We start from the raw sequence: 25765 nt of genomic DNA on the forward strand, positions 1-25765 counted from the left end.
CCTGATTTCATTTGGACCTTTGACACTGAGCTATATCGGAGTTTCCTCTCCCGCTGATCTATTTGTGCATCTTTTGTTGTGTTTCGAACAGAACCCCCCACGTTTCCATCATCTTCTTTCAAGCTCAGAGCCATTGAAAGCCATTGATCGCTAGCTGTATGTGTGCAAAATGCCTGTAATGGCGTCGGTACATGACAGAATCACTTAACAGCAAAGACTGAGTTATTCTCCCTTTTATTAATGCATTGGAATGGTTTTCCTTATAGAGATGGTGAGTGACTCCTGAATAGCGTCTAATTCACTTGCTTTAAAAGGATTATTAATGCACATCAATCCAGATAAATGGATCTGAGTTTTATTTGCAAAGTGGTCTAGCTAGTTTTATTGGCCTGTTGCTTTGCAAATACCGTTAGGAACATTTTTTTTTTTTGCTTTCTAATAAAATGCATTAGGATGGAGCAGCCTCTGGGACGTCATAAAGCACCTGGCTTCCCGGTGGCTTTAGCCGCAGTCTTTGATTTACAGCTTGCAAAAGTTTTTCTTCTTGGAAACAGTTTCTTTCTTTCTTTTTTTTTTTTTTCTTCTTTCAACTGAGACCACTAATTCCAGTCTACTGTGGATATTTTAGGGGCTACTGATCATTTGAATAATTTTTAATGCTATATATCTAGAGATCTATAAATAATATATGTTGTATATATACAAAATAGTATACAAAAAACACTTGGTGCTTAGTGAAATTTATCATCAAAAGGCCTCAGCTAAACACTTGCACAGCAAAACTTTCCTTAATACACTGAAAAAAATGGTGTAAGAAACAAATTGCTAGTAAATTTCACAAAGAAACACAAGTAACACTCTGAATTAAACTAATTTTTGAAGTAGAAACATTTTGACAAATCAGGTTATAGTGTAAAGAAGAAAACTTTCTTGATTTATTCTTAACGTTTAAAATGGCTACTAAGAATCTCGGAAATTATTGCAGATATTTTAAGACAAAATACATATTTTCAGTTTTAGTCAAAATGATTACATTTTTATTTTTTAGTATTAATACTTTTTAATATTTATGTATTTATTTTTGATACCTGCTGAAATACTATATATATATATATATATATATATAAAAAACACCAAGTTGCAAGGAATTTTAGGCTTCCCTTCCCCTTCGGCCATATCCACTCTGATCAAAAAGGCTACCAGGAACATTTTTAGGAGGGGAAAATGGAAAATGCAGAATGCAGACAAACTGCAGTAAATTGTTTTCCATAAGTTAGGGGGAATGGATTTGGGAATGTGTGGAAAGCTGGTCCATGCACAGTGACTGCTCTGATCTCAATGGAGATTTGTTTCTGTATTAATATTAATAGCTCAAAATATCTCTATGATCAAAATGATGCAGGAGTTCTCATAGCATCAATAAAAACATACTTTTCTCAAGGGAGGCTTTTAGTGTTATTGTACCACACTGGTTGCAGAATAATCTTGTAAAGTGTTGTAATGTCCCTAAATGATTTATTCTAATAAGTGAAAAGTGATTTCCACAATGGCTGTGCAATTTAGTGTTGAAAAGTTGCTAATTCGTCTATTATTTATCTATTTATATATGTACTTGTTTTTATCAGTCCAACAGTGTGAGCGTTCATCATTATATCTGAATTCCTCAGAGCTCAGTGCTGTTTAGCGCTGCTGGTGGGTGATATTTGATACATCAGTATAAGCAGCACGATTTTAGGCTGCGGGGTGCTTTGCCTTCCTCGAGCACATGAGAGATTTCACACACACGCTCGCACACACCAGCTGCTTTATTGCGTTCGTACAGTATCTGCCGACAGTTTTGGGAAAACCTCATGTCATTTCAGATTTAAGAGGCGGTTGCAGTCGCCAACAAAAGGCCTCAACAGCATATTTTTGGCTTTCTAATAGATGTTCCAACTATGCTAAACCACATATCGCTGCTTCTCGCTCTGGTTTGTTTTTAGGGGCCCCATAAGGCATAAAGTTGTTTCCTTTCAAGTGGAGTGTAAACATATAAAAGGTTGCAGACTGAGTGTGTTCTGGCTGTAGTGTTTGGAAATATCTCTGAACATTAAACAATCTTTTATTCCCAAAGCAGTTACATCACAATAAATTAGCACATTACTGCAGCGTTTCCCAACCATTTTGGTCTTATGTACCCCCACAGCCTCATCAGCAAGCCCTCTGCATCAACACCAAACTAGGAAAGTTTTTCTTTTCATTTGTATTATACTGGATAGCATCCTGAATTATAATTAATGTTATTAGAAGGCAAATTCATATTTGTAATTTTGTCTTACATGTGATTATCACTTCAAATAAGGTCTGATCATCCCAGATAAGTGTGTGTATAAAAGAATATAAAATATATTATAAAATATAATTAACATTAATTATATATTTTAAATACATTAATATCTTGGTTATTATTAATTATAAAATATAAATATTTTTAATTATAATAATGTATACATATTAATTAATTAATCAGTAATATAAAATGCATATACATACATACACAGAATAAATATAACATATATTGTAAAATATAATTTACATTATTGTGTATTTTATTAAATACATTAAAAAATATATATATATATATATATATATATATTATTAACATTACAGTATTTTATATTTTACATTATATATATATATATATATATATATATATGCATACATATATTATAGAATTAAACTGTATATATTATATTATATTATATTATATTTTTATATTATATCAAAAGCCATCATGTTTTTCCACTTTTTCTTTGCAATGCACCTTCGCCATTAAAATGAATGGATTTTCAGTCTGCTCTGATGCAGTGTAAACTCTACTGTGTAGGTGACCTTACGGAATTGACTAGTTGATGATCTTACGGACAGATGCCTGTACTTCAGTTTTCTCCATTTGCTAGCCGTGAGACTTCTGGTGACTGTTCAATTGAAAACTTAGAAGGAGATAAATATAGCTGACGAAATTGTGCCCCGCTTTGTGTGAAACTCTAGAAACGGATGGTCTTCGGAGAAATCATCACAGCCATACGGGGGATGATATTAATGCGAGCCTGCAAACACTGGGTGCGATAACAGCCAGGAGACTGATCAGTGATGCATCAGCCATTTATCGACCACAACTGCGTGGAAAACAATCTTGTGCTCCCTGACTGTTAGAACTTTATAGCGTTGCCCTTCAGAAAGGACTGATGACAGCTCTGAGCTAAAAGTGAAACATAAACAGCTGCTGCCCCAGAGTGTGGGGAAATGTAGACGCATGCATGTGGTGCTCTGCCATAGCCAGGGTAGGATGACACAAGTTTTTGGTAAGAGCGAGGACAGCGAATGCCCTCACCGTTAGGGAGAGAAGCTGGGCCCGTGCACCCAGGTGGCTAATACATCCTTGCTGGATTTGGAACAGAAGTGTGAAGCAAAGCGCAGAAGGTGGCAGTAATGCAAAATATGGCATACACCTGCCTTTTTATATTTGTGTCATGTTCCAGTCCACAATTCTGCTGGTCGTATGCGCTCCAGAGGTATTTATAAACCACCATAGACACTTAATACTGCTCATCACACCTTTTAGCTCATCTGACTTTAGCAATAAACACAACTGGCCTGAGCAAGAGCGAAAGGGTTAACCTTTTCCTTCCTGTTAGAAAAGGAGGGTGTAAAAACAGAGCGAGAGGTCATGGTGAATGCATATAGGGTAGGGGAATTCCTCACTGTCCTTCCTAAAACTACAAGTATTATACAGCTTCAGTGGCAGCAGAAAACCTGATAAATGGTACTTTAGACTAAATTAAAAGCTAGATTAAATATCAAGACAAGGATACTATTGTCTTTGTGGCGAAAGGATTTTGTTTCTGAAATGAGTTAAACACAATGAACAAAATAGCTGTTGCAATCTCAAAGCGGGAATTAGCATAAACTCATATGTGCTTTTTTTGTTGTTGTTGTTTTTTTAAGAAAACTGAGCTACTGCCAAGGGGTGCAACAGTGTAAAGATAATTTTACTCAGCAAGTGAGTAAATTTTTTTTATTTTATTTTGTTTTACAATTTTTTTTTATTTTGTGAATTAAAAAGTTAGTAAACACTTTTTTATTCTATTTTTATTGCTTTTTATTTTATTTCAGATTTTACTGACAATTTGTTTTTTACTGACAAGGCAACATTTACTTTTTTTTTTTTTTTTTACTTGTTTAGATATTTATATTATATTTATTCCTCAAAAAGTATTCTATTTAACTCAAACAGTAAAGCATGACACTAGCAATCCCAGTGTCATGGGTTCAATTCCCAGGGAAAGCAAGAACTGATAACTGATGTGTACCTTGAATGCAGTGCTGCTTTGGATAAAAGCATCTGCCACATGCATAAATGTAAAATACTTGCCTATTACCTACATAAAAAATAGTTGCCTGGGGACAATACCAAGATGGCCGCTGAGTGAACTGAAAGGGACTAACACATCTGGTGTAATATTATCGACAGATTACTGAAGTTTGTTACCGCCTCAGTAATGCAAGAACGCATATACGTACAATAGTATTGCACACTTATAATGTATAAGCACTGATGTTTGCATACTTGATTTTCTGGCCTTAGACTGCACATATGCGTTTCCATGAGCCTGCACGTGTGTGTCTCATCTTGTGTGTAAGCGACAGACTCATGAAAATCATCTTAAGCCAGGGAATCTGCTGAAAGCTCTGTGCCTGACTCTCCCGTGTCCCAACTCTCATTCCTGAAGTCCCAGGACAGGAAGCAGAGCGAGCTGCAGGCCTCAGAGAGTGTCTGGGTTTGGGCAGATGGGAGCTGGAGTTTGGCTGAGGGCCAGAGAGCTCCGGTGAGCGGAGAGAAACGAAACAACATATGAGCTCAGGGATGCATATTCCACACAGCAAGGTGACCATCAGCTTTTGTCATGTTAGTTTTAGTAATAATACTGTTCATTTGTAATATTTACAAACAATTTTGGTAAAATAAAAAAAATTAAAATCTTATAGACTTTTTTTTTAATTATAGGATGAATAATAAGAATGGATAATAAGGAACTAGTATTTTCAAAATTGATAAAAATAAGACTTTTTTTTTTTTATTTTAGAATGATTTCTAAAGGATGTTTGGATTTATTCCATCACAGGAATAAATTACATCTTTAAATATATTAAAATAGAACAATACAGTATTTAAAAATACAGTATTTCACTAATTTACTGTTTTTGCTGTATTTTTCATCAAATAAATGCGACCTTGATGAGCATAAGAGAGTATGCACACTACTCTCTTATGCTAATCAAGGCCGCATTTATTTGATGAAAAATACAGTAAAATCAGTAAAGTTTTAAATTCAGTATTTCTGAAAACAATCATGAAACAACCAGTTTACATTTATTTATTAAAATATGGCTGTTATGATGCAATCCAGTGCTGCTGTGACATCATCGGCTTTATAAAAATGTGTGATTCTTCCATTCAGAGGTCGGTGGTTTTACAGGTTTTGAAGTTCCCATAAACTCTTCTCTGAAAGTCTGAGGAAAATAAAAATTTCATGGTGAGGTGACGTGCCATTTAAAAGATTTAGAAGGATTTGTTTCGGATAAAAGCCTGGATCTACCTGTCTCATTGCTACGCCTGAAGATATTTTTAGCAGTTAAGTCTTTCTCCTGTTTGGATTTCTGTAGCTCGCTAATGTAGAGAAGACTCCGGCAAATATTCCAAGATTCAGATGGAGCGAAATGTGCTATGCACTGAGTGGGAAAGTGTTGTTTTGACACGGAGAGCACAGCATATACTTCATTAAGTGCTAATTTGTGCGTCGGTCTGAAAAGGTAACAAAATAAACTTTTGCTTCATGCAGCAAGTGCGTTTGTTTTGTTCTCAGTGTGCATATATATATATATATATATATATATATATATAAGCTTAATGTGTCTGCGTGTTGCCTCATATTCCTCTTGTTGTGTCTAGCGCGGCCTCCTGTGCCAGCTGCATACTGGTTTAATGTGAAGTTTAAGCCTCTCGTGACGCCAACTAGAGTCTAGTTACACTAGTGGGAATACCTGCCATTGTCCAGTAAATCCCTTATAATTCCCAGGAATTCTGCTTTCAATCCACTCAACCTCCTTGGTCCTGCCACACTTCCATAAGTTACTATAAGTGATGTTAAAGAGATTCTCCGCCGTGATGCCTTTTAAAGCTATTGATAGTTTGAAAAAAAATAGACATCAACATGTCAGGCTGTGGGGTTTTCAATCTAACAGCATTATTGTGAATTCAGGAGTTCCACAGGGCTGTGTGTTATCGCCTATTGCATTTTCTATATATATGAAAAAAAACAGATGTGATATCAAAGGTCACTTTTGAAATATGCTGATGACATGGCCTTGGTGGTGGGTGGGGGGGTGCAGGTAGTGGAGCAGGTTGAGACCTTTTCATTTTTGGACACTGAGATTGATAAGCATCAATCTTTTACACAGCAGGCAAATAGTGTCTATAAGAAAGCTCAAGCGATTATCTCTTTTGAGAAAGTTAAAAGGCTTCAATGTAAGATGGGACATCTTAACAGAGTATCAGTCACTTGTGGAATCAGTTATAAACTTTAATATTGTTTCTTGGTTTAACTTTCTTTCGGTTGAATACAAGAAAAAATGATCAAGAGTAATCAGGCAAGCATCTAAAATTATTGGGTACCCACAGACTCAACTTTTAGATTTCTATAACTGTGCTGTAAAGAGGAAAGCAGCTTCTATTGTTACTGACCCCTCTCATCCTTTGCATTATTTCCATCAGGTTGTCGGTTTAGAATTCCTTTGGCCAGAAGGAAGGCTTATAGTAATTATTTTATTCCTCCTGAAATTTCTATTCTAAATAAGGCCAAGCAGTTTTGTCAGGATCTTGTGTCTTAGGCTTGTTATCATTTATTTTAGAGGTGTTTTTGTGGATTAATTTTGGTTTGGTTGTTGTGTGTTTTTTTTTTTTTGTATTGTGTATATGTGAGTCTTTTACCTAAGACAAATTTCTATCACTGGTTAATAGATAATAAAGCTCTTTGAATATTGAATCTTGAATCTTTATATGCACTGTTTTTGGCACTGGGGTTAGTTGTGCTTGCCATCCATATTCAGAAGTTACTATTTTATCAAATTTTAATAATTTTGTGATGCCAAGTCACAATCTTCTGATAAAGACAAAGAGGCTGTCATTCTTGCAGACGTTTTTGACGACTGCTATCAGACGTTTCTCGCTGCAAAGGGCTTTTTCATATATTGTGCAGAAATACAATTACGCCCTAATGTTACACACTTTATTAGAGGAGAGACACACGGAATATGAATTGTTCCATGGTTGTCATAGTAACAGGAAGTTCTAAACCCCCAGCAGCAAATGTTGTTCTCGTAGTCTTTGAACAGCTGGGGGCTGTTACTGGCAAGGCATTGTGGGTAATTACCACCTAAACCTTGCATTTCTTGGGTCAAAATCAAGAGGATTTAGATTTTGAGATGAGTCATGGTGTTTAAGTTGATCTAATGACTGCAGGAGACTGTGTAGTCATATTTATTGTGCACACTTTATTTTAAGGTCCAATTCTTGCTATTGACAACCATTAACTACAACTTTTACCTCAATAAACTCCTAATTTTGGATGTAGAATAGGGTCATGCAGAATGTGAGCTTTATAAATACTAATAAACAGCCAATATGTTAGTACCGTATGCTAAGCAACTAGGTAATAGTGAGAATTGATCCCTATACTAAAATGTTACCTATTTATTTTAATAGGACAGTCAAAGCAAACAGACAAGAGGATCTAAAGAGGGCTATATACTGTAATACTGTAACACTGGAGAAAGCTATCTATTAGCATTGACATTCATCACAAAAACCTTTGATTTTTGATGTTCGCAATATAAATGCCAACTTGTAGCCGATGCACTTTTTAAACCGATTAACTTTTTATGCCGATGCACTGAGCGAATCGGGGTCTTCCTATCCTAATATATATATATATATATATATATATATATATATATATATATATTAGTGCTGTCAAATGATTAATCGCGATTAATCGCATCCAAAATACAGGTTTTGTTTGCATAATATATGTGTGTGTACTATGTATATATAAATACACACACATACAGTATATATTTTGGACATATTTACATGTATTTATGTGTCTATATTTATATTCATATAATTTATTTTTAAATAAATATATATTTAATATATAAACATAACATATTTTTCAGAAAAATATACATGCATGTGTGTGTATTTATATATACATAATAAATAAACACAGTACACATACTTGTATTATGTAAACAAAAACTTTTATTTTGGATGTGATTAATCGTGATTAATCATCTGACAGCACTACTATATATATATATATATATATATATATATATATATATATATAGTTCAGGCATGAAACTCTAACTAATCGCTAATTGGTTCATTCATACGCTGTAGCACCAGCCTATCAGGAGTACTTCCTTCTCCACGTAAGCATATATAGCGTATCCTAGCCTGTGTTCGGTACGTTGCACGCTTAAGAAAGCTTATGTTATCCCTCCTCCTCCCCTGTGCCACCTGTAGAGATCTGCTAGGGGGGTTCTACATTTCTTAAAGCAGCCATCCTTCATTATTTTTGACTAAGCTGAACTGATTATTGTATTTGCTCTACAGCAGCAGCAGCGTAGCAGATCTTGTCCGCCGAAATCAAGCTTATGTATATTTCATACCCATGCCAATAAATGCTGGTTGAAATTATCACTCCAGGAGTTGTCATGACTCAAATATATATATATATATATATATATATAGGGTTGCAAAATTCCAGGAATTTTCAAGACTGGAAACTTTCAATTAACGGGAATATATGGGAATTAACGGGAATTAATGGAAATAAACTGGAAATTTGATAAATTGCAGGAACTGGGAACTTAAATGTGGTTGAGAACAAAAACTTGCAGCATAATCTTGGTTAAAACAACCAGATTCAATGCAATTTCAGTTTAATTTCTACTCTACACATTGTTCAATTGCACACAGCACACTGCTTACTGCAGGGCTATCGAGGCCACGCCCCCTACATGCATTGTGCTTATCTACCATTACATGCACATATCATTTCTTAAATCCTGCACACAAAATATCAAAATGTCCATCTTGGCAAGTATTCATATAAATTACATGAATATTACAAAAAATGTTTAAAACTCCCTTGTGCTGTGTGTAATATACTGTGCAACTAAATTAGGCTATACCATAGTAAAAACAAATACACTGACTGAACAAACATTTAGGTGAGATAATAATAAAACAAAAGTCTAAAAATGACCCTCCCCCCACACACAATCCTCTCTAGTCACCTAAGAGGGGGATTCCCCTCCATTTTCTCTGAAGCCACACTTTCTGCATTTGAGCCCAACGACTACATCTAAGTTTTGATATTCTAAATATATTTGATCTATGGGATTCACGTTTAACTAGTAAATACCAAAAAGTGTTTATACAGTAGCTAGACAGTTTATGAGGTAGGCTATGTGCTATATAGCTCAAGCTGTGATGCTCCTTCTGCTAGCAAGTTTTTTGTTATCATACAGTAGTGCAGTACTGGTCAAAAGTTTGGACACATTACTATTTTTAATGTTTTTAAACATTGCATATCTTTTGCTTATCAAGCCTTCATTTATTTGATCAAAAATACAGAAGAAAAAAAAAAAAAAAACAGTGATATTGTGCAGTATTGCCGGTATTCCAATTTAAAATAATGGTTTTCTGTTGTAATATACTTTAAAATATAATCTCTTTCTGTGATCAAAGCTACAGTCTTAAGTGTCACATGATTCTTCAGACATCATTCTAATATGCTTATTTATTATCAATTTTGGAAACAGTTGTGCTGCTTAATATTTTTTATTATTATTATTATTATTATTATTACTACCTGTGATTTTTTTTTTTTTTTTCAGGATTCCTTGATTAAAGAGTTTAAAAAAAACACACACACAGATTTATTTAAAATAGAAATCCTTTTTTAACAATACACTACCATTCAAAAGTTTGGGGTCAGTATCTTTTCTCTTTTTTTGAAATAAATTAATATTTTTATTCAACAAGGATGTGTTAAATTAATTTTAAAAAAGTAGTAGCAAAGACTTATATTGTTAGAAAATACAAAACTGTTTTAAAATATATATAAAAGTTTTTATTCATCAATAAATCCTGAAAAAAGCATCACAGATTCCCCCCCAAAAATGTCATTTTTAAAATTTGTATTAGTTTGCATGCAAGTGAGCCTATGATCAAAAAATATATATATATTTATGTTTGTATATGATTCAGTTTTATAAATTTCCAATTAATTCCTATAAATTCCCAAAAATTCCCGTAAATTCCCATAAATTCCTGGTAAGTTTCAAATTTGGAATATTTTGGAATATATCTTGGAAAGGAGAGGTGGTTATGTAGCCTAGTCTTAATGGGTCGCGTTTCAGTCACTATTTCATATTCATTCCGTTGTCTGACTACAGAAACAGTAAAATATACCAATGAAAACAATTTTATTGAGAATTTAGCTGCATCAAAACACAGTATGTGGGCACAGAGAGGCAAACAAATCTAATAATAAATAATAAATGTACATTTTGCATGTTCAGAAGAAGTGAGCTAAAAATGTAAACCGGTTTGTGTAAGTAAATTGCTTAGTGCAAAGAAAGAGAAGTAATGGGAACCTGGTATTTCTTTTTTCATGTGTCTAATAGACATGAACAAGTTCTTTGAAAAACATCTATGACCTTTAAAACATTTCTAGTCTTCATGCTCTATGTTGACTATGGTTTCAGTAATAATAAACATGCAAATAAACATTTGCATGAAGCATCCATATTTGTCCATGCCCATGTTGATTAGAGTATTAAAAACTTGAAAAGTATTAATTTAAGGTACGTTTAGAGCAAATAAAAAGGTGTGATTAATTTGCGATTAATCATGAGTTAACTCATGACAATCGTGCGATTAATCACAATTATTTTTTTAATCGATTGACAGCCCTAATATAAAATAAATTCTTAAATAAATACTATAGAAATAAGACTAAAATAACACTGAATCAGACCATGAGACCATCAGACATAAGAAAGCCAAACCACAGTCATCTCAATAGGAATCAGGTCAGTCACACAGTCAAGGTGTAAAGTCTCCTCAACCGTCTCCTTCGCTATATGTAGAATCATTATTCAGAGTGGCTGGAGGGAGTGCAGGAGGTCGGTGTGGAGACGGAGGGAGGCTGGAATTAGGTATTTCACAGAGGTGCTCTGTGTATTAGTGAAAGAGGTTTACCCTAAAGTTCAACTTTCACTGGCTGTTTGAATGAGGGGTGGGAAGGGCAAGCCACAAATCTTCTGTTCATCTGGTACTGTTTGAAGGGTACTGTGGTGTGTATGAGGGACCTAGTAGTGTGTATTTCTGTAAATAAGCTGTTTGTGTGTGTGTGGTGTCCTGGTTGTTTGTTAAGGGGCCCTGTGCTGTTGATGTGGTGGTCTGCTGCAACAAGAACGCTAATGCTTCCTCTGAGGCCGGTGAGGAACAGCATGATTAGCCCTCCAGCCCCCCGGGGGGAGCCGCTGCGCTATCCTTGCTCTAATTCACTTTGACGTCAACAGGAAGGCAGATCAGGTCTCATGAGGGGGAGAGGGAGGTGGGCTGCAGACTGTATGGATGTGTGTGGAGGGCTCTGGGGCTTTGGGAGGCTGCGGGAGGGATTACAGAACCCTAAAATGTTTTCTTTGTAGTTTGGAAGAAACCCGAGAAAGGTTTCACACGAACCTATACTGACAGACTGAAGCGTGGGGGGCTGGCCGCCATTCCTGCCATTCCCGCCTCTGTCTTTATCTTTGTTTGCCCACCTATCCAAGCTCACACACACACACATACACCCTCTATTAAGCCAGAACAGCAGGACACACACATACATATACTTTCACGCAAAATATCAAATTACTTTTCAAATTGTGGGTCAGCAGGCCCACGGGTATCATGCAGCGTCAATAAAAAAAGATCCCCGTTTTCCTAAGCATGCGGTGTTTCTTATACCTAAATTAACATTTCTGCTCATTTCACAAGTTGTGCTGTAATGTGGCTGGAGTAATGATCTCAGGTTTGCTTTTAGAACGCAGGCCGTTAGATGTAACTGTACTCAGAAGGCTTCTTTTCATGTGTTTTAGACTGTCTGCAGGGCAGCGCGCTGTCGGACCGACTCCAACTTCAGATGCTCCGATGCTGAGAACAAGCAAACTGTAAGTTCCTAAATCAACACTTCCACGTCCATTCAAAAGCACACGTGTTCTGTTCCAAAGCTGCCTATGTAGGCAGTATTTTTAGGCATCATAGACATGCCCCTAATGTTGTAGGCTGTTGTAGGTCATCTAAGATCAGGTTTGGGTAAAATTCTCTAAATAATCTATCTATCTATCTATCTATCTATCTATCTATCTATCTATCTATCTATCTATCTATCTATCTATCTATCTATCTATCTATCTATATCTATCTATCTATCTATCGTTCTATCTATCTATCTATCGTTCTATCTATCTATCTATCTATCTATCTATCTATCTATCTATCTATCTATCTGTCTATCTGTCTATCTGTCTATCTGTCTGTCTGTCTGTCTGTCTGTCTGTCTGTCTGTCTGTCTATCTGTCTGTGTCTGCTGTCATTCTATCTATCACTCTATCACTTTTTCACTCTATCTATCTATCTATCTATCTATCTATCTATCTATCTATCTATCTATCTATCTATCTATCTATCTATCTATCTATCTATCTATCTATCTATCTATCTATCTATCTATCTATCTATCTATCTATCTGTCTGCTTTCATTCTATCTATCACTATCATTTTATCTTTCAATCTATTCAATAATTATTATGTTCTATCTTTCTTCGTTATATCATTCAATTGTTTTATTTTATATTTTTTCAGTTGTTTGTTCTGTCATTTGTTCTGTCGTTCGTTCATCATTCTATCATTCTTTGTATCATTCAATCTGAGTCAGTTCTGTCATCTGTTTCTGTCTATCATTTGTTCTGTCTCTGTATTGTTTGTTCTATCATTCTATCACCCGTTCATTCTATTATTCTGTCGATCTACCTTTTCTTTGTTCTATTGTTGATTTGTTCTATCTATTGTTTGTTCAATCATTCTCTTCTTTATTCTATATCTACGTCTGTCTGTCTATCTATCTATCTATCTATCTATCTATCTATCTATCTATAAATTCATTCATTCATTTAATTATATTAATTTAATACTGAAAAGTACAAAGTACTTAAATCTAAATATAAAACTGCTATTTTACACAAATGTTTGTCTGAGATGTTAATATCTTATGCTTATGAGAGTTAGCTTAGCAACATGCTAACAACAAACTCCATAGAAATTAATTGTAAACTATGCACTTAATGTGAAAAATGCTATTTTGTGCGACGGTACTTGTTTAGCATTTGCTGCCTCAGTTTTCTTTCTCAGTTCACCATTTATGAGGTTCAGTTTCATTTTAGGATGCTAGCAGCTGCTTATGTAGGCTGCAGACAGCAAGGCAACTCACTAGGTGTTGGAACAGAGCCATGATTGTCGCCAGATTATTTTCTTCCATTTTAAAGTGAGAAAGGTAAACCGAGGTTGTTTTCACAAATGCGCCAAACAGCTTTTGTAGTCATGCATTTAGTGCAGTCTTTCATAATCATATTTTTTCTATAGAGTTTTTTTTTTTTTTTTTTAAGCATTGATAGCACATAAAATACTCTCACCCTTTTGAAGATGGCTGATAAATATGTCCCCTATCGAGCCACCTAGAATATACAAACCTGTGATTTCTCTGCAGTGATATTGCCCTTCTGGATCCGCTGAGTTATTCCTTGCTGGTTTAGTCAGAATTGGGCCTTTACAGATGATTTTCTAAATGAATTTTCCAGCACTTGCTGTTCGTCTGCAATCACCCCAGCTGTGTTGTTTAAGAGTTTGTTTCGTCACTTTAATAGCACTTTTTGTTATGTCCTTATAGAGTGCGAATTTGTTCGAAAACACAATTTGTGTCTTTAATGGTTCGTGGGCTCAGGGTGGAATTACGTTGTGGATGAGTGAGAGAGGCCGAGTCTGAGGGATACATTTATGTGTGCAGCAATATGCAGAAAGGTTAACTCTTTGCTTTTCAGAGGGAGTAAAAGCCAGGCAAGTCTCTTTAATTGAGTGTGAAAACAGCTGGGTATCTAGAGCCATTTTCCCCCACAGCAGCATGGAAGTGACTATCTCAATATCCTCCTGACTCTAATCGCTCATAACCCCAAATTCCCCCTTTCTTTCTCTCCCTCTTGCTCTCGGAGTCCTGCCGAGGATTGTTTTACGCTTAATTTTGTTAAACCTAATGAGATTTCCCTAATTAAATCTCCTGACTGGAAAGCTCTCTCTCCTGTCGAGTGAAGTGATTGTTTGTAGATCTTTTTAGACAAATAAACATTTTCGGAGCGAAAGCACAGCACAAGAGAGATGGTAGGAGCCTACATCTTTTCATTTTTTGTGGTAGCAGCCCTGTGCTACACTCACTATGCTTTGCTTAATGTCTTTTCACATCATTTTTCATCTTCTCAAGTGATCAATACTAGTTCCTCAGGTCTCATATTACAGCTAAGATGAAGTGAATTAACTTATTGTACGTTATGTCAAATCTTAGCCGGGAGCAGTGTTGGGGAGCAACCAAAAAAATGTAGTGATTAACTTTGTAGTAGCATAACAGAAGCTCAGCTACCTTCAAAACTGATTCGTTCTTTAATTATAAGCCACTTTTTCCAACAAGAAGCAGTGTTGTTTTTTGTTGTATTGTTTTGTATAAGCAGATTTGAAGTTGCGCAAACTGATCTAGTAATCAAACACACTCACCTAAAATGAATCCTTGAAGTTGGATACTTTTTATTGAGTTGGTTAACTTAGATAAGTAATTCAAATACATTGACCTGTGTGATGATTTGTTCAAACTGATTCACTTGGATGAGTAATTTAAATGAATGTTTTTTTTTTTTTTTAAAGCCACAGATTCATTTGAGTAGGTGTTGTAATATGTAATAATAACACATACTCAATATGTGTTGTAGCATTGTATACAAAATTATTTCACAAAATTCTATTTTATTGTATTAATATACTGTTTATTTATTTATTTATGAACTTATCCAAATTTACTAATTTGAACCATGGCTAACCTTTATGGCTAAGTTTTAATGCAGCGTCCCCTGTGCTGTGAAATAGTAGTGATTCTAGACAGATCCACGACTGAAAGCCTCTTTTATAGAAGCAATATTGTCATTTATATAAGGTTGTATGAATATGTATGTATGTGTGTGTGTGCCAGGATCTTATTTTGTGTAGGAAAGTGCTGCTGGGTGTGTCTGGTCCATAGAACTCTCTGAATAAAAGGCCTTGAGAGTATTGTTGACTGCGGTCATTGAGCTGGTATTGTGGATGCCCCATGGGAGACTATTGTGGGACTCGACCTTCTGTTTCCCCTGCCGACTCCGGAAAGCTAGTGCCAAGACGCCTTCACACACACATCACAGACACACACCATTCCAACCAGACCCTATTCTTTGCCCCCTCCTGTGGACCGTTGGGCAGTCTGCCCAGCTCTTGTGAAAGGTGCCCTCTGATTTTACCCCCTCTGATCAGGTTTCTGCCACCAGTTGCCCAGTTTGATGTGAGTAAGTAGGGTGAGGAGTCAAGGGAGATGTCCTGGCTTCTGGCACCAGCAGGCCACACACAACACCTAGATCACCGTGTGACTGTTCATTATTCAAGGACTGGCTTGACAAAGCGTCCTTTGCGTGGAATGTAGCAGTTGTTTATTTGATTTTCCGAAAGCTCTATTTAAAACATGAAATCAAAACAAGCCATGCACAATGTATCAGAGCACATTAATCAAAAGGGAAAAAAATGTATTGTAGACTTAATTATTTTTTCTTTAAAATGTAATCATTTTCTCCATGTCTGCATGCAGTCAGTTTTCTGCTGAAATAATCAAGGCTGTGGCCTAAAATTATACTACCTAATAATATTATAGCTTAATGTTTTTATAATCAAAGTCCCGCCTACATTGTTTATGCCACATTACAGTGTGTTTTTGGCATCATGAAGGTATATAAAAGCAACCTGTCAGTTGACATCAAATCATAGAAAACATTTAATTTCAGCAGATTCTAAAAATGAATTATTTCATGGAAAATATTTTAGATAATAATTTTGGTTCCTGGAAAACATTATAATTCATGAAAAAGCCCTGGACATTATTATAATGAATATATATTTTTCTAGCTACGCTTACAGTTGTCGTGCCGCGCCGCAACAGCTAAAGTCTGTCTACACTGGACATGACAAAGCGACCATTGAAAATCATTTGAAATTTGTGTCAATACGTCGTAAATAGAACGCAGCAGCAGTTTTCTGTCAGGGATTTGCCGCGCCGCGTCCAGTGTAGACCGCATAATAGGTTCTATTGTATTTTGTCACGTCGCGCCTCGCTGCGCTGCTCTCGTCTGGTGTAGACACAGTGTTAGATATAAAATATTTAATCACTTTATGAGTAAAATACTGAGGAAAAACATTAAAAAAATCTGGAAATTTATTGGTGAAAAGTTGTGTGAATCCTGCATTTAGTATTATTAATGTTGTTAATTTATTATTATGGCAGCAGAAAGAGCATTTGCAAACACATTTAACTTCCTAATTTCCGAGTCAAACATCATGTAAGGCAGCACTTTATTTTATCTATTGGTATGATTTTTGTGATTTATATTATTTTCTTATGAATTGTGCACATTTGGACCTAGGACGTAGTAAATGTGGTCCATGTTGCTGTTTAATAGTGGATATTAATTTAATTAAATTTTTTTTCCGTATAGCATCAGTTTAGGTGGGCATTAACAGTACAGTACTTTGTGTCATTGAGCAGTTGATTAGTATGATTCCTTTTGCTCTTTCTATAACAATCTGAACCTCATCATCATCATCATCATCATCATCTCCACCACCCCTGGCCTTCACCCCGAGTCTGTTCCTCATCAGCCTCGATTAGCATTATGTTGATTTAGCCTAGCAGCCCCCACCAACCCAACGGAGGCTTATTAGGTTGAATATTTTTTTTTTATTTATTCCCGTTTTCTTGGGGTCCCTGTCGGCATTTCCAATTACTCTCACCGTTCGGCTGTAATTGCCTCCGTGCTAATGGCTGCCAGACAATTGTGCTAAATGAGGTGAAGGCGCGAGGCAGCGAGCTCGACTTCATTAAGAGCTAATGGGATTTTATTGGGGGGACTGAAGACCCAACTCATCAAAAAGGAGAGATGGAAGGAAAACAAAACAGATGGAGGAGAAGAGGCTGAGAGAGTTTTATAGGCGTTTTCTTCTGTGTCTGCTTGTCTTAAGTTATGTTGGACAGCTACTGTTTTACCATTAGAAATACAGACACACACACTTGCATCTCTCTAATGCACAGACACACGCAAAACATACGCGCTCTGCTAAGCAAACATCCATGTGCATGTAACTGATAGATACACATACAAACGCATTAAAATTCAACATAACGTGCATGCTTGAAAAGATGAAAGAGATGGAATTACAGTGAAGATTTTGTGATAATCTGTGCATGTCAATCTGATTACACAGATTTCTTCGATAACATAAATCGAGTGCCAAACTTTGCGCTTTAAAGTGTGCATAACTTCTAGCTGAAAAGAGCATTTGCTTGACAGCAATCTGAAAAAAAAAATCACATTTCCCAGATTTCAGTTGTTAGTTTTTCATTGCAGCAGTTTTATGTCACGAGTAGATTGTTTAGATATGATGAAAGATGCAAAACGGCATCACGTCTGACTGGATGTCATATAGATGTTAAACAGCTCTTCAAATCAATGTCAGAGGAAAGATTTAATGTTCATTTAAAGCTAACCCATAAAACACTGAAGTGTGTTTTTGTTTTAAACCTTGTTTATCTCTCTCATTTGAGCAGATTTATATCTGTGTGTGTACGACAGAGACAGAAAGTCGTTTTGGAGTGCTAATACTAATAGAAACAACCTGACATAGATAGCAGTTCCTTAGTGGGTGATTTAACTGTCTTTTGTCATGCTGTTCTGCTTAAAACAAACGCACTGCTCTGTTAGTGTTTTCAGGGTTTGGCTCTACAGCATGTTTACTGAGAACAGATGCTCTTCTAACTTTCTGAACACTAGCTGTGCACACTTGCTTTTGACGTTTACCATGCTTCATTTTTTATTGTAATGTTTTTCATAAGGTTTTAGGGTTTTACTTTAAAGATACCACTTTAGTTAATTAAAATATGATCATAAACTCATTATTTTTTGCAATTACTTCTATTTTATTTGTATGCACAATATAATTTAAGTAGATAGAACATTTTTATTTTATTTTATTATTATTTTGTTCCCATAATTCAAGATTGCATAAAATAGCTTGATAAAGGTTTTTTTTTTTTATTGACAGTTTCATATTGACCGTTTCATCATTTTGTAATTGCCAAGTCACAGCCATGAACATGATTTGCTACTTTCTATTCAACTGTAATGGTATTGTGGGCATGCCATTTTCTTAATAGAGACATTCGATTGGACAAAATCTGTTTAGTGCAGAATGAGAATTTTTTTTTAGGGTAGAAATACTGTAAAATTATTATTTTTTTTTCAATAAATAGATTTTTCTTTAACAGTATTTCTATTCTAGGACCCCATGAAATAAAGTTTTACAGTGTTTAGGCCATGTTTATTAGTATTCTCTATGAGACTGAATTCAATTTTAACATTTCTATTATTATTATTATTTTTTTTTTAAAGTTGATTTACATGGCAGTTAGACAAAGCAAATTTTAAGCAAATCATAAGACAGAGCAAATAATATTCTATATGAGTTTAGGAGCAGTTTAGCTCTACCTGTCACCGCTGCATACAGATCTGTGAGCTCAACCACAGGGCAGCTGCTAAACTGATTCAGAGACAGTGTTACCGTGTAATCGGGTTATCTCCGAGGTGGAAAAGAGAGGAAAATCTATGCCCTGATTAGATAAAAGGCATAGCTTCCAGCCATAACATCTAACCATAATATGACATCGGATAGGCTCTGGCAATGTGAAAAATAGGTCTCTGTTTTTGTCATCCTATGTTTCTTTATTTATTTACTGTAATTTTAGATTTTAGAGGGGAACATCTGTTTTGATTTGAATGTCGGATAACGATGGTTTAATGGATCATGCTATGGATAGAGTGAATAACCGTGGGATGTTCGTGATTGATGTGGATGGGAGACTTGAGTCACCGCTCTGGTTTTTCGAAATAGTTTGCCAGGGAATTTTTCAGGGAAAGGGTAAGAGTGAATGTGAGAGTTTGGTGAAGATGCAAGTAAATGAGTGAATGAAAGAGACTGATATGACATATTACCAAATGAAATAAAATATTCAGTGCTTTCAAATAAACTTGGTTGGACTTGTGGATGTTAAGCTTATAATATGTAAGGTATAATGTACAGTCAGTACAGTCATTATCACAAAAAAAGGTAAATAAATAGACCCATATTCTTTTATTTTTGAACTTACCAGATCAGTGAAATTCCCAACCAGGGTAGCTCTAGATCGTTTTAGCATTTAAAATTATATTCTATAACCAGTAATAAATTAACACATAAATGGACCATACTGACATTAAAGGGATAATTCACAGCAAAATATTCATTCATAATTTTCACACTCTGTATAACTTCAATTTCTTCCGTGGAACACAAAATGAGAAGTTTTAAAACAGACAAAACATTAACATTAAATCACCATTTACTTTCATTATGTGAAAAAGAGCGGCTTGGATGCTGGATATCTCCTTTTGAGTTCCACAAAATGATAAAATAATTATTTTATTTTATTTTATTTTTTATAAGATACCATGGAATAATATGAGAGAAAAAAACTAGCACAGCTATATAATTGTTTGCCAGGGGCAACGGTCAATGAAACAGTTTAGCAGTCATTATTTGCAAATATTTGACTATAGAACACTGAGATTGACCAATCAGAATCAAGTATTCCAGGGAGAAGAGCAATAATACTGTCTAATATTATTTTTCCCCTTACCCCTTGGTTACATCAGCAGAAAAAGTTATTACATTTTGATGAAACTTTATGAATGCAAGCATTTTTGGTCTTTAAAGTAACATGCACTGATGAATCATGCACAATAATAGCCACAACATTTTCATTAAGAAAGTAAATGGGGTCAATTTTGCTTTTATGTTGTCTTTAACAAGAAACAGAGGGCCTTAGGTTGAATTCTCTGCTCCCATGGATATATTTTTTGTAGATATTGATAAAGAAATGAGAGAGCGGGTGACTGAACCAACGGGTGAGTCAGAGCGAGGAAGAAAGAAAGTAACCCTGTCCCGATGCTAACAGCTGTGTTGCAGCTGCCAGTGGCTCCTGCTGAGGGTGAGCAGCTCAATTCTCCAGGGTCAGATCTGTGGTATGGCGGTATCCGTGGCAACAGGCTTTGGGCCTGTGCGGCAAGAACAATCCTGCCTCTGAGAGCCGAGCGCTGTGCTCTGAGCTCAACACACCGGAATGTTCTACACCATGAGAGGGAAAATGGAGCAGAGGAAGAGGGTGAGGGATGGAGACCGAGACGAGGTAAAGAGAGAGAGTGAAATGAAAGAGCAAGAGGTGTCAAGAAAGCAACCGTCACCCTTCAGTGGAATTGACATTAACATAAAAGAAATATAAAAGATTTATTTTTTTAATGGAAAAAAGCTGTCCAAACCTGCCTGGCCCTACTGTATGTGAAAAAATAATTGCCCCCTAAATCTAATAACTGGTTATGCCACCCTTTGCAGCAACAACTGCAATCAAGCATTTGCAATAATTGGCAACGAGTCTTTCACATCGCTGTGGAGGAATTTTGGCCTACTCTTCTTTGCAGAATTGTTTTAATTAAGCCACATTGGAGGATTTTCAAGCATGAAAGGACTGTTTAAGGTCATACCACAGCATCTCAATCGGATTTAAGTCCGGACTTTGACTTGGCCACTCCAAAACCTTAATTTTGTTTTTCTTGAGCCATTCAGAGGTGGACTTGCTGGTGTTTGGGATCATTGTCCTGCTGCATAACCCAAGTGTGCTTGAGCTTAAGGTCACAAACTGATGGCCGGCAATTCTCCTTCAGGATTTTCTGATAGAGTGCAGAATTCGTGGTTCCATCAATTATGGCAAGTCATCCAGGTCCTGAAGCTGTCCCAGTCTCTTTCTTATTGTTGAATCATGAACACTGACCTTAATTGAGGCAAGTGAGGCCTGCAGTTTTTTAGATGCTGTTCTGGGTTCTTTTATGACCTCCTGGATGAGTCGTCGTTGCGCTCTTGGAGTAATTTTAGTAGGCCGGCCACTCCTGGGAAGGTTCACCACTCTTTCAGGTTTTCTCCATTTGTGGATAATGGCTGGAGTCCCAAAGCCTTAGAAATGGCTTTATAACCCTTTCCAGACTGATACATGTCAACTATTTTGTTTCTCATCTGTTCTTGAATTTCTTTAGATCGCTGCATGGTGTGTTGCTCTTTAAACATGCTTCACCTTTGTCAGGTTCTATTTAAGTGATTTCTTGATTCAATAGGTCTGGCAGTAATCAGGCTTGGGTTTGGCTTAAATCTGATTTAACAGGAGGGGGGCAATTAATGTTTCACGTAAGGCCAGGTAGGTTTGGACACCTTTTTTCCCTTAATAAATGAAATCATCATTTAAAAACTGCATTTTGTATTTACTTGCATTATCTTTGTGTAATATTAACATTTGTTTGATGATATGAATCTTTTAAGTGTGACAACTTTTTCATGGCACTGTATAATAAAAGAGGAAAAAAGGATAGAACATGAGAAGACACAAAGTAGAAGTGAAAAATAAAGAGACACAGAAGGGGTTAAATGTTGGAAGTTAGACTGAAAAAAAGTGGTCTGGTCTGAGAAAGAGAAAGAAGAAATAGACCAATATGATCTCAGCCAAACAGAATAGTGGTTGTCAAGTTACCAGGTCTTTTGCTGTCCCCTAAAGCAAGCCGGCTGGAGTCGGTCTTATCTCCTGGTTCCAGCTCCAGCCCACAGCAGTCTGGCCCATAGAGCCTCTCTCAGTGCTCAGCCTGCAAACATCGTTTTAAATCTGAAGCTTCATTAAAAAATCATCCTGCAGCATCCACAATGATATTAAATATATTAAACAGGTATCCAAACAGGCACAAAACCTGCAATGCTCATTTAAAAAAAACACAATGGGGCGAATGGTTCTGGCACTTTTTCACACAAAATGTCAGTGAAAAAAAGCATAATCAGGTACTAAATGTACTGAAATAGCACTGTGCAGTGTTTTTATTATTATTATTATTTATTTATTTTTTGTTAAATGATTTGATGTTGGATATTCAATTGGATGCTGATTTCCCCCTTTTTATAATAATATACCTTAAACACCATCTAATGCTTGAAAATGTAAAATTGACTTTGCTTATTTAAAAAAAAAAAACATTGATAATAATGCTATTAAATGTAATATTTAGCCAATATCAAAATTAATATTATTATTATTATTTTTTTTTACATTACAATGTTGTGATGCCTAAATTCACTTTAAATAAATAATTTCGATTTTTCACTTATTTATTTTTTAGAAAAAAAAATCATATAGAATCTGCCATTTATTTTCATTATTTAATATTTATTATTTATTATTATCACCTTATTGGTATCAGTCAGAGGTTGCAGTGAAATATGTATCATCTACAACTGTTTCTGTTTTTGTTTTTTTATAGAAATTTGGGAGAAACTTTAGATTAGTGAGCACTATTCACTAGTTGTTTATTAGCATGCATATAGAATATTGGCTGTTTATTAGTACTTTTAAAGCACATATCAACTTATAAAGCCTCATTTTGCATAATAATATTCTAGATCCCTTAAACCTATCCAGTATACCAAACCTATCTACAACCCGAAATGTTGGGACGTTTTTTAAATTTGAATGAAATGAAAACTAAAAGACTTTCAAATCACATGAGCCAATATTTTATTCACAATAGAACATAGATAACATAACAAATGTTTAAACTGAGAAATTTTACAATTTTATCCACAAAATAAGCTAATTTCAAATTTGATGCCTGCTACAGATCTTAAAATAGATGGGCCGGCGGGCATGTTTACCATGGTGTAGCATCTCCTCCTTTTTTTCAAAACAGTTTGAAGACGTCTGGGCATCGAGGTTATGATTCTGAAGTTTTGGTGTTGGAATTTGGTCCCATTCTTGCCTGATATAGGTTTCCAGCTGCTGAAGAGTTTGTGGTTGTCTTTGACGTATTTTTTATTCAATGATGCGCCAAATGTTCTCCATCATGAAAGATCTGGACTGCAAGCAGGCCAATTCAGCACCCGGACTTTTCTACTACGAAGCCATGCTGTTGTAATAGCTGCAGTATGTGGTTTTGCATTGTCCTTCTGAAATGCACGTCATCTGGAGGGAAGCATATGTTGCTCTAAAACCTTTATATTCCTTTCAGCATTCATAGTGCCTTCCAAAACATGCAAGCTGCCCATACCGTATACACCCACTTCTGCACCCCCATACCATCAGAGATGCTGGCTTTTGAACTGAACGTTGATGACACGCTGGAAGGTCTCCCTCCTCTTTAGCCCGGAGGACATGGCGTCCATGATTTCCAACAAGAATGTCAAATTTGGACTCGTCTGACCATAGAACACTTTTCCACATTGAAACAGTCCATTTTAAATGAGCCTTGGCCCACAGGACATGAAGGCGGTTCTGGACCATGTTCACATATGGCTTCCTTTTTGCATGATTGAGCTTTAGTTGGCATCTGTAGATGGCATGATGGATTGTGTTTACCGACAGTGGTTTCTGGAAGTATTCCTGGGCCCATTTAATAATGTCAATGACAGAATCATGCCGATGAGTGATGCAGTGTCGTCTGAGGGCCCGAAGACCACGGGCATCCAACAAAGGTCTTCGGCCTCGTCCCTTACACACAGAGATTTCTCCAGTTTCTCTGAAACTTTTGATGATGTTATGCACTGTAGATGATTAGATTTGCAAAGCCTTTGTAATTTGACGTTGAGGAACGTTGTTTTTAAAGTATTCCACAATCTTTTTATGGACTCTTTCACAGATTCTCTCTAAAGGCCCGTTCACTTCAAGGACGATAACTATAAAGATAACGATATTAGCGTCCACACCAGCGAACAATATCATCTGTTTATTCTAAGCGCACACGCATCTGCCGCTTTAAATTCTCGAGCTCGTTATAGCAGGATGGATTCTGATTGGATGTCAATGTTTGTATTGTTCATCAGTTGGAAAAAAACGTTTTGAAAGTGATTCCAACGATATCGTTTCTCTGTGCCTTTATCGTTATAATTGTGGTGTGGACTCTGCTATTCTTTAATATTGAGAACGATTTTTAGAACTATATCTTTCTATCGTTATCTTTATAGGTATCGTCCTTGGTGTGAATGGGCCTTAAGACATCCCTTTTATGTTACAGACCTGATGTCAGTTAACTTAATTAGTTGCTAGATGTTCTCCCAGCTGATTTTTTTCTAATTTACTTGCTTTTTCAGCCCTTTGTTTCCCCCATGCCAACTTTTTTGAGACCTATAGCAGGCATCAAATTTGAAATGAGCTCATTTAGTGGATAAAAGTGTAAAATTTCTCCGTTTAAACATTTGTTATGTTATCTATGTTCTATTGTGAATAAAATATTGGCTCATATGATTTGAAAGTCTTTTATTTTCATTTTATTCAAATTTAAAAAACGTCCCAACATTTCCGGAATTCAAGTTGTACTACAACAACCACCTTACTTGCTTATCAATAAGCAGCAAATTAGGAGTTTACTGAGGGAAAACTCTTAGTTAATACTGAATATGTGTTCCCTAATCTAAAGTCTATTGTCGTATCCCCTGTAGTATAAAATGTGTATTTTTTTTCTTTTTATACATCAAGTACTCTATAGCTTCTTCACAGCAATAAAAAGTTGCTTTGAAATCACAGCATCTCACATCATCTTGCAGTTATGAAACAGCCATTGTCCTCTGTTAAAAGCAGTTTATTTTTGAAGTCACACATTATAGCTGAATTTATAAATCTGCCACCCACAGTCCTTCTGGACGGCCCTCAGCGACCAGCTGCCTTCTGTTTGGCATTGTCTATATATTTCATACTCAAGATTCCATTTACATGAGGAGCTGACGAAGTGTTGATGAACTAAGGAGAGATACGCCATATCACGCTAGCTGGGTCGACCAGGCATGAAAAAGTTCAGCTAGCATCAGATTGACAGCAGAAGTTAGTGTATTAATATTAATTTGAGTGCTAATGGATGTTGTTTAGATGTTGTAAACATCACTCGTGAGTTAGCGTGCGCTGTTAATCACGTACGCAAACGCGGTCAGTTAGTCTCTATGAATACTAATATGATTAGTCAAGAGTTTAGGGTGCAAAACAAGCTACATTTGCGCTTAAACAACTGTGAGTATTCTGTCAGAGCGATGACGGAAATATGTACAGAATGATGTGCATTCGGGGGGAGCGCAGCGAGAGTTTCCATGGCAACAGGATTCCTGCG

General features: G+C 35.9%; 1 protein-coding gene across 1 annotated transcript in view; it reads left to right on the forward strand.

Annotated features, from left to right (window-relative positions):
• pknox2 (pbx/knotted 1 homeobox 2) overlaps nucleotides 1-25765 on the forward strand; it is a 112391-nt gene that overhangs the window by 37099 nt on the left and 49527 nt on the right. Inside the window, exon 5 of the mRNA XM_058790229.1 lies at nucleotides 12262-12333. The gene's annotated coding sequence lies outside the window, so the exon portion shown is untranslated. The remainder of the gene's footprint in view (nucleotides 1-12261; nucleotides 12334-25765) is intronic.

Source organism: Onychostoma macrolepis, chromosome 10 (assembly GCF_012432095.1).
Source record: "Onychostoma macrolepis isolate SWU-2019 chromosome 10, ASM1243209v1, whole genome shotgun sequence".
Lineage (NCBI taxonomy): Eukaryota > Metazoa > Chordata > Actinopteri > Cypriniformes > Cyprinidae > Onychostoma > Onychostoma macrolepis.